At 40.2% G+C, this 7,500-nt stretch overlaps 1 protein-coding gene and 1 long non-coding RNA gene across 7 annotated transcripts in view; one reads left to right on the top strand and one right to left on the bottom strand.

Moving 5' to 3' along the window:
* Nucleotides 1-7,500, bottom strand: part of LOC122255392 (transmembrane protein 53) — a 74,908-nt gene that overhangs the window by 47,703 nt on the left and 19,705 nt on the right. Inside the window, exon 2 of one of the 6 annotated variants that reach the window (XM_043019445.2) lies at nt 2,917-3,038. The exons of 4 other annotated variants lie outside the window; for them this stretch is intronic. The gene's annotated coding sequence lies outside the window, so the exon portion shown is untranslated. The remainder of the gene's footprint in view (nt 1-2,916; nt 3,039-7,500) is intronic. One more of the 6 variants, XM_043019444.2, reaches the window with a different exon arrangement.
* The window catches only part of LOC147471621 (uncharacterized), a 26,738-nt gene continuing 23,680 nt past the window's right edge, over nt 4,443-7,500 (top strand). The window contains exon 1 of the long non-coding RNA XR_015191176.1: nt 4,443-4,915. This is a non-coding gene — a long non-coding RNA (uncharacterized LOC147471621). The remainder of the gene's footprint in view (nt 4,916-7,500) is intronic.

The following is a 7,500-nucleotide window of genomic DNA, read 5'->3' as shown; positions in this document are numbered from 1 at the left end:
CAGTTCAGACTTACTCAATATTCTGCCTCGTGTGTTATGACTCAGTGATTTTCAACCCTCCGTTTATTCATGAGTAATAACTTACGCTGGACTTCTTCCAGAGTTATTCACCGCGTCCTCATGAATCAACTAATGCTTCCTTCTAACTTAGTCATTGCCTTTTTTTTTGTTTAAATTAATACGGCTGCCTAGGTTACTCATTCAGCCCTTCTTGCTCACTTTAACCCTTCTCTACAACTTATTCAGTATCGTTATCTGACTCAACCAATTCTCCTTCCTAAGTTACTCATCACCCTTTTTTCCATTACTAACACATTGTATCTTTCTGACTCACTTGCATTTCCCTTTTAATAGCTCTTGTCTCCTGCGTCGAGATGATAATCTACAGTACGTCAAGTTGTTTCCCATGCACGCTCTTTCTAAACCATGGCTGTCATGCTCTGTTGTATAATTGCTGTGTCTGTGCATGCCGTTCTATCTGACTACTTTGCGTTTTCTTTAATTCTTCTATTTCTTTTACCATGCGAATATATTTAATCCTTATGTATTTATGTTGTGATTTTTTTTTTTTTTGCTTATCATAATCTGAATTATTTTAATCATCATATCAAAAGAAACGGTGTATCACACCTTTCCAAATAAACTACATCGCAATTCGCAATCGACACACAGTAGAATAATCGAAAAGTTTTGCAAAACAATAACAGAAGTTAAACAACATCGAACAACATAAAACACACCGCCAGTATCAGAGAAACGGTCCGAGCACCAAGACTTATAGCATAAACAGCCATAAAACACCACAAGTAATAGCGAAATAGCAACCGCCAGCGGGAAAATAAAGAACAAGCAGAGAGCTATTACAGAATCTAACAGCGACAGCAAAGCAGATCGGAGACAGTTTTAGAGAACTGGTTTTTAACGACTCATGTGTTATTTGGGGCCAGTCAGAGCTAATCCCAACGAGCGAGCAAGACAGATAATCATATCTCGAAAGAACGCCAGACGAGCCTTAGCGACGTATTGTGTACCTTTATCCTCCGCCATAACTTCGGGGGGAAGGGAATCTCTTAACTGCCTCGCAAACTACAACTTTATAACAAACTTAAAGCCCAAGTTGAATATATTACAGCGTTCTGTGGCATGAAGGCCATTTCCCTACTTGGTTAGGCGCATGTGGTGACTGGCCCTCTTTATTCAACAACTTCTCGTGACCTCATCATCCTGAGAGGAACTTGCTGGGTCTTTGTTTGGTGTGTTGATTCGCCCTCGCTCGCGCCGCTCATCGCCCGCTGATGGTATCTATGGTACGCACGGTCATAAAAAAAGGAGAGAGAGCGAGAGAGAGAGAATGGGAGACACGTAGGGAGGGAGGATTACGGGGAGAGGGAGAGGGAGAGGGAGGGGGGAAGAGAGAGAGAGAGAGAGGAGACGAACATCATATCCCGAAGTTCATTTTACGGGTATTTAGAACGATGTGAACAAGTTTAAATATTCCACGAATTTACACCATTTCAATTTCGAAACAACTGGGTAAATAATACTTATACCACCATCTGTTAACCCCATCCACACCCCACCAAAAATAATGATAATAACAATAATTATAAATCGAAGATCAACACGAAAAACAAGATTAATCATAAGTTAATCAAAGCATGTAATCGACATTATCGGATTATCTGGGTAATTTCTAATTAACGCTTGGGGTGATTTTAATATGTAAGAGTCAATACCAGTTGTCACCAGTGAGGGGGAAAAATCTGAAGTTTTTCTCACGGAAAATCGTTTTAACCGGGAAGCACCGGATATTGCAGAACGTTCATAATTGCAAAATGGGAGTGAATACCTTTTCAAGAGAGAGAGAGAGAGAGAGAGAGAGAGAGAGAGAGAGAGAGAGAGAGAGAGAGAGAGAGAGAGAGAGAGAGAGAGAGAGAGAGAGAGAGAGAGAGAGAGAGAGAATGCTCTAATAGAGTTACACCAATTAGAAATACAGAAAGAAAGAAAGGGATAGAGAGAGAAAAAAAAAAGCAGGCAAACCTAACCTACCATCAGCAACACGTCAGAAGTCAACAAAAGCCCAGAGAGAGATTTCGCGGAAGCCGTCCCCCCGCCCCCCTCTCCCAACACCCCTCCTCCCTTCACCCCCCCACCCTCCGAAAATAAAGAAAATGAGAAGAAAGAAAGAAAATAATCGATTGAAGATGATGCGTCAAAGAAAACGTTACACGAGAGAGCGAGCGAGAGAGAGAGAGAGAGAGAGAGAGAGAGAGAGAGAGAGAGAGAGAGAGAGAGAGAGAGAGAGAGAGAGAGAGAGAGAGAGAGAGAGAGAGAGAGAGAGAGAGAGAGAGAGAGAGAGAGAGAGAGAGGCAGAGAGAGGCACCTCAAACGACTTCTCTTTCTCTCTCTCCTGTTTCTTAAAGACATGACCGTCGACTTTCATGACACTTTTAAAGAAGGCCCATGAGACGTTAGCCGGTGAATGCAGAGGCTGTGTGCTTGCAACCCTTTCCTACCCCCCCCCCCACTCGTTCCCGTCGCCCACCCACCCTCTTCTCCCCACCATGCATGCAATCTCCCCCTCCCTCCCCCCCCCCTCACCCAACCCCCCCGCGTCTCTCGCCTTGCCTTCGCACACGGTTTCTCCTCCTCGCTTGTTTTTCCAAAATTGTTTTAGTATTACTATTAAAGTAAAAAAGAAAAAAAAAAAGAATTTCAGCTCACTTTCCCTCTCGCTTAAACGACTCACTTTCGAATCTGAAGAAAGGGAGAGAGAGAGAAAAAAAAAAGAAAAAGAAACGAATAGAAAAGAGACCTAAAGAGAAGAGAAAGAGAGAAAACAAGAAGAGCAAGAGGGAAAAATCCCAATTAAAGAGGTCCAAAACAAATGTTATAAGCCAAGTTCACATTGCTGACCTCCTGAGCGGTGTGTATACAAATAATCTCCGAAACAAACCGGCTGTTCGCTTTTCCTTCGTTCGTTCCCTTAGAAAAACGTTCAGAAGCCTTCACCCCGCTGTAAGATCTCGTCAAACATTCTGCAAAAGAACGATAATCCACTCAGTGTCACATGTAATCGCTCAGTGTTTGAAAGTTGGGGGAAGGAGCAACTGTAGACTAGGATCTTCATCACGTTCAAATTCAAATTCTTTATTAACTTTTTTTTTTCGAGTGAAGTTCTGGTAACCCACAAGAGGGGGCGGGGGGGGGGGGTGATGGTGCGGTTAGGAGAATGAGAGTTCCAATCCCTTGCCAGTAAAAAAAAATCACTACTCATAACAACCTTCCTTTTGGATTATATTTTGTGTTATTGTAATTATTCTCATTCCAGTTTCGATTTTTTTTCTCTCTCTCTCCCTCTCTACCTCGTTTTTGTTATCTTTTTATCTTTCTTTCTTTCTTTCTCTCTCTCTCTCTCTCTCTCTCTCTCTCTCTCTGAATTATTTTTAGTTGATACCCGTTGCGGTGCCTAATTAGTAACTGCGACCAATATTTCACAGACGAATGAAGGCTGTGTTATTATTATTCATGGACAAGCGCGTGTTCTGTGATATTCATTTTGGTTTAAAATTATGCAATGGACCTTCGCTGTCTTGTGCAATTTCTCAAAACAGCTTTGCAACGATGTTACTGTAAGTGAAGTGCGTCTTGTCTTGGGAAAAGGTTAGGCAGTAATAATATATATACTGTATATAAGTATGTACATATATCTATAAATAAATATATATATATGCATTTATGTACAGTGAGAATGTAAATTACGAGAACCTAACCTCTCATCAAAGGCGAGATCGGCTGTTATTTGTACAAATCAATATAAAATTCGACTCAAAAATTATTTAGGGTCTGACCTGAGGACAGTTTATCTCCTAACAATAATTCATCTTTATCTATCAAATCTCTATATATTCTTACCAGAAGGGAAAGGCAATGACAGTGCCTCCTATATTGTATGAATTAAAAAAGAAAAGGGAAAAAACACCATTATCATCTTCAAATATTTACTTGCACATCCACCAAAAGAAGATAAAAATGGTGTTTGAACAGAAATGAAACTTTATTTATCTACAAACATTCACAAGAGCTTCAAGCACATATTATCTTTGCAATCATCTCAACATTGGCTTCAATAGCTTGCAAAGCGGATGTCAGATGTACGATAAGTAACTGAAGCTTAACACGTTAAAACAGAGGTTGCCAGATGTTAAGAAGTGTATGTAGCGAAAAGTGCTAGAAATGAAGATTACCGAATGAATTAAGTGCTATATTCTCAAACACATGCGCGCGCGAACACATACAAATACACACATACACACATACACACACTATTGCCTGAGACACGCTAAGAAAAGAAGACAGATCTCAATAATATACAGCGAAAAGTGCTAGATCCAAAGACTATCGAGCGAATTAAGCTATACACACAGCCGAGTTAAAACATAGAATGCCTATTGGTCAGTGTATGTAGCAATAAGTGTAAGAATTGAGGACTCGGGAGAATAAAGTGCTTTCGACCATGAGGACTCAAGATACCGTAATACTTAAAGCGGAAAGTGTTCGAATCGACACCTATCGGGCGAATTAAGTGCTTCACACTCGCGGTGAAACAAAGGACGCCAGGTGTTAAGTGTGTGTAGCAGGGGTCTACTGCTAGATTATCGAGCGACATAAACGCAACGCACAAGGAGCTTTTGCGTGGATAGCGAGAAATGCTAGAATCGAAGACTATGGAGCCAATTTAGCCACTCATTTTTCCCTCTCTAAATAAAATGATTTAGCATTGCACTAGGAGGCAAACAACAGTTCGAGCGGTTGCTATGGTGATGACTACTGCTGTGATTTCCTTCTCTGTAAGAAAAAAAAAAGAAATTACTGACGTCATGCAGGAACAACGACGGAATGAAAACCTCTAAAGGTTAGCCTTTTTCGAATTTAAAAAAAAATAATAAAAAAAATCGAGAGAAAGGGAAATAGAGGGAAATATAACTAAAGTTTACAATCAACCGATGATAAGAAAAAAATATATCCCTCTCATCTAATCAAAATGAAAAGAAATCTTTAAGTAAGAAAAAGATTGTAAAAAAAAAATCGATATCTTTTTGTAAGTGATACTTCGCCTAATGACTATTTTTTTCAACCTTAAGGAAGTAAGGAATCATTTCAGATCGATTTTTTTTTTTTAGGTTAATAGCATGTCTTTTTCAGCTTTCAACTTTTTTTTGTTTCTAATAATGGTTACTTCACTTGACACGGTAATTAGCGGTTATTATCATTAGGATTAATCTCATCCTTAGTTACTAGGATTATCATCGTAATTATTAGCATTATCATTTACCTTAACATTATTATCATCATTGTTATAATCATTGTCATGATACATATTATCATCATTATCGTAATATAATGACTAAAAATAATTATGAATTGAATAAATGTATTTTCGCACATACACAAAATTAACAGATGTATAAAATCATAGAAAACTATAAAGAAAATATCCATATGATATAGATACACACACACACACACACACACACACACACACACACATATATATATATATATATATATATATATATATATATATATGTATGTATGTATGTATGTATGTATATATATATATATAAATATATGCAGACATATAAAGAAACAGACACAAACAATCACACACACTCACACACACATACACACACACACACACACAGATATAGATATAGATAGAGAGAGAGAGTGAGAGATTCTTACATCTTGTCAACCGAAAACGTCAACCAAACAAAAGAAAACAACAAAGATAACTCACAAACAATAATAAAAAGGCCAAATCTAGCACGCAACAAACCGCCAAAACAACCTAACCCCCCGCTCCCCCAGAATAAAAAACAAACAAAACAAGAATAACAGAACAAAAAACACACCAAATTATTCACCTCAACCTCGAGGCACACTGGTCAACTCCCACGAGAGGTGACCGATGGCACTCGAGGGAGAGAGGAGGCATCAGTGCCATGGTCAGGTCATTTTTTACTTGGATAATATCAAGTGTCATTGTTGAGACAACGTTAAAGATGTACTTTGTTAAGTTACAGGGTTGGTAAGATGGGGTAGAAAGATTGGTAGATATGGGGGGGCGAGAGGGGGGGAAGCCGTTCAATTCATTGTATATTGCCGCACGAAGGTCGTTGCAGCCTTCCTTATATACAAATATCACCTTTATTAACCACACACTACAACAACCCTTGTTCCTTCTATTGAAAGATTGCGTAATAACCTTTCTCATCATCCTCGGAAGAGCTTAATTGCGCGCGTACGTGAACATAATGTTTTGTAATGGGTGTTTGTGCGTGCGTAAGTGCATCCGCCCTGTGCGTGTGTGTGTGCGTATGTGCGTACGGAGGTGATGGGTCGGGCGGTGGGCGTGTGAGTGCGTGCGTATGTACGTACGCGTGTCCGTCTCTGTTGGCGTGCGTGCGTATGTGCGTGTCCGTCTCTGTTTGTCGGTGGGCGTGTGCGTGTGTATGTCTGAAAGTGTATTTAGCGCCGTCAGCTCTGTACGTTAAGGGGAGGTACGTCACAGAGAGGAGCTCGCCCGGAGAGGATAAACGCAATCCATTAAATGACCGAATTTTTCCCTCAACTGACTCGACGTTTTATTTTTGTTTCGCGCGTTTTTGAAACTCCTCGAGCGGTTTTGCCTTTAAACACAAAACATAGCGTACTTGATGACAGGGAAAACAATGACCGCGCCTCCGTTCTGACAGGCTGGCGAATCCTTCTGGATAATGTCAGCGGCCGTATATTATCCACGGCACGTCGAGATGGCCTTACAATTAATCTATGGATAAATGATATCCGAATCATGGCCACATTTCTAGAAAATTGACAGCGAGCGAGCCAGGGGAAGCATCGTAACCTTGGCAACAATATCTCAACCACTTAGCCGCACGAAACTCACCGAACTCGAACAGTTCAAATAATTTCGGAATTATTATTTTTCCCTCATAACCTTCCTCGCATCACTAATTCTATCAGTACGCACGCATACCCTCATCTGTCACCGCTAATAACACTTCGTGATTCCCATGGTAATACCTCCCAGTCTCCCGGCAGGTAAAATGGAAAGGAATTAATTTCCCTTTATATATCAAATGATTCGATGCTTTCGTACGTCCCATTGCACGTCTGTCCGCGATGGCTGCGAGGAATCAGGACGGAGAAAATCCACCGGTTTTCGTCCGCTTCGTCGTATTTCGTCCGTGCGAATTCCTCCTTCGATTTGGTAGACACACCGTCAGCCCGGCGCTAAATTGGGGATTCAAGACGATAAAATAAACCTGATTTAAACAAGGGGCCAATGTGAAAAAGAGGAAAGAAATCTTGCAAGATTTCTTGCGAGGGATTTTGATGTTTCTGTTTTCTCGTGGGCCATAGATCACGTTCAAAATGGGTATTTTTGAAAAAAAAAAAAAAAAATCGTGACTATTATTTTGTTTTCTTCTTTCC

Source organism: Penaeus japonicus, unplaced genomic scaffold (genome assembly GCF_977035675.1).
Source record: "Penaeus japonicus unplaced genomic scaffold, GWHDUDI00000001_assembly GWHDUDI00000007, whole genome shotgun sequence".
Lineage (NCBI taxonomy): Eukaryota > Metazoa > Arthropoda > Malacostraca > Decapoda > Penaeidae > Penaeus > Penaeus japonicus.
Note: the sequence above shows the minus strand (reverse complement) of the source record. Positions and strands in the feature narration are given on the sequence as shown.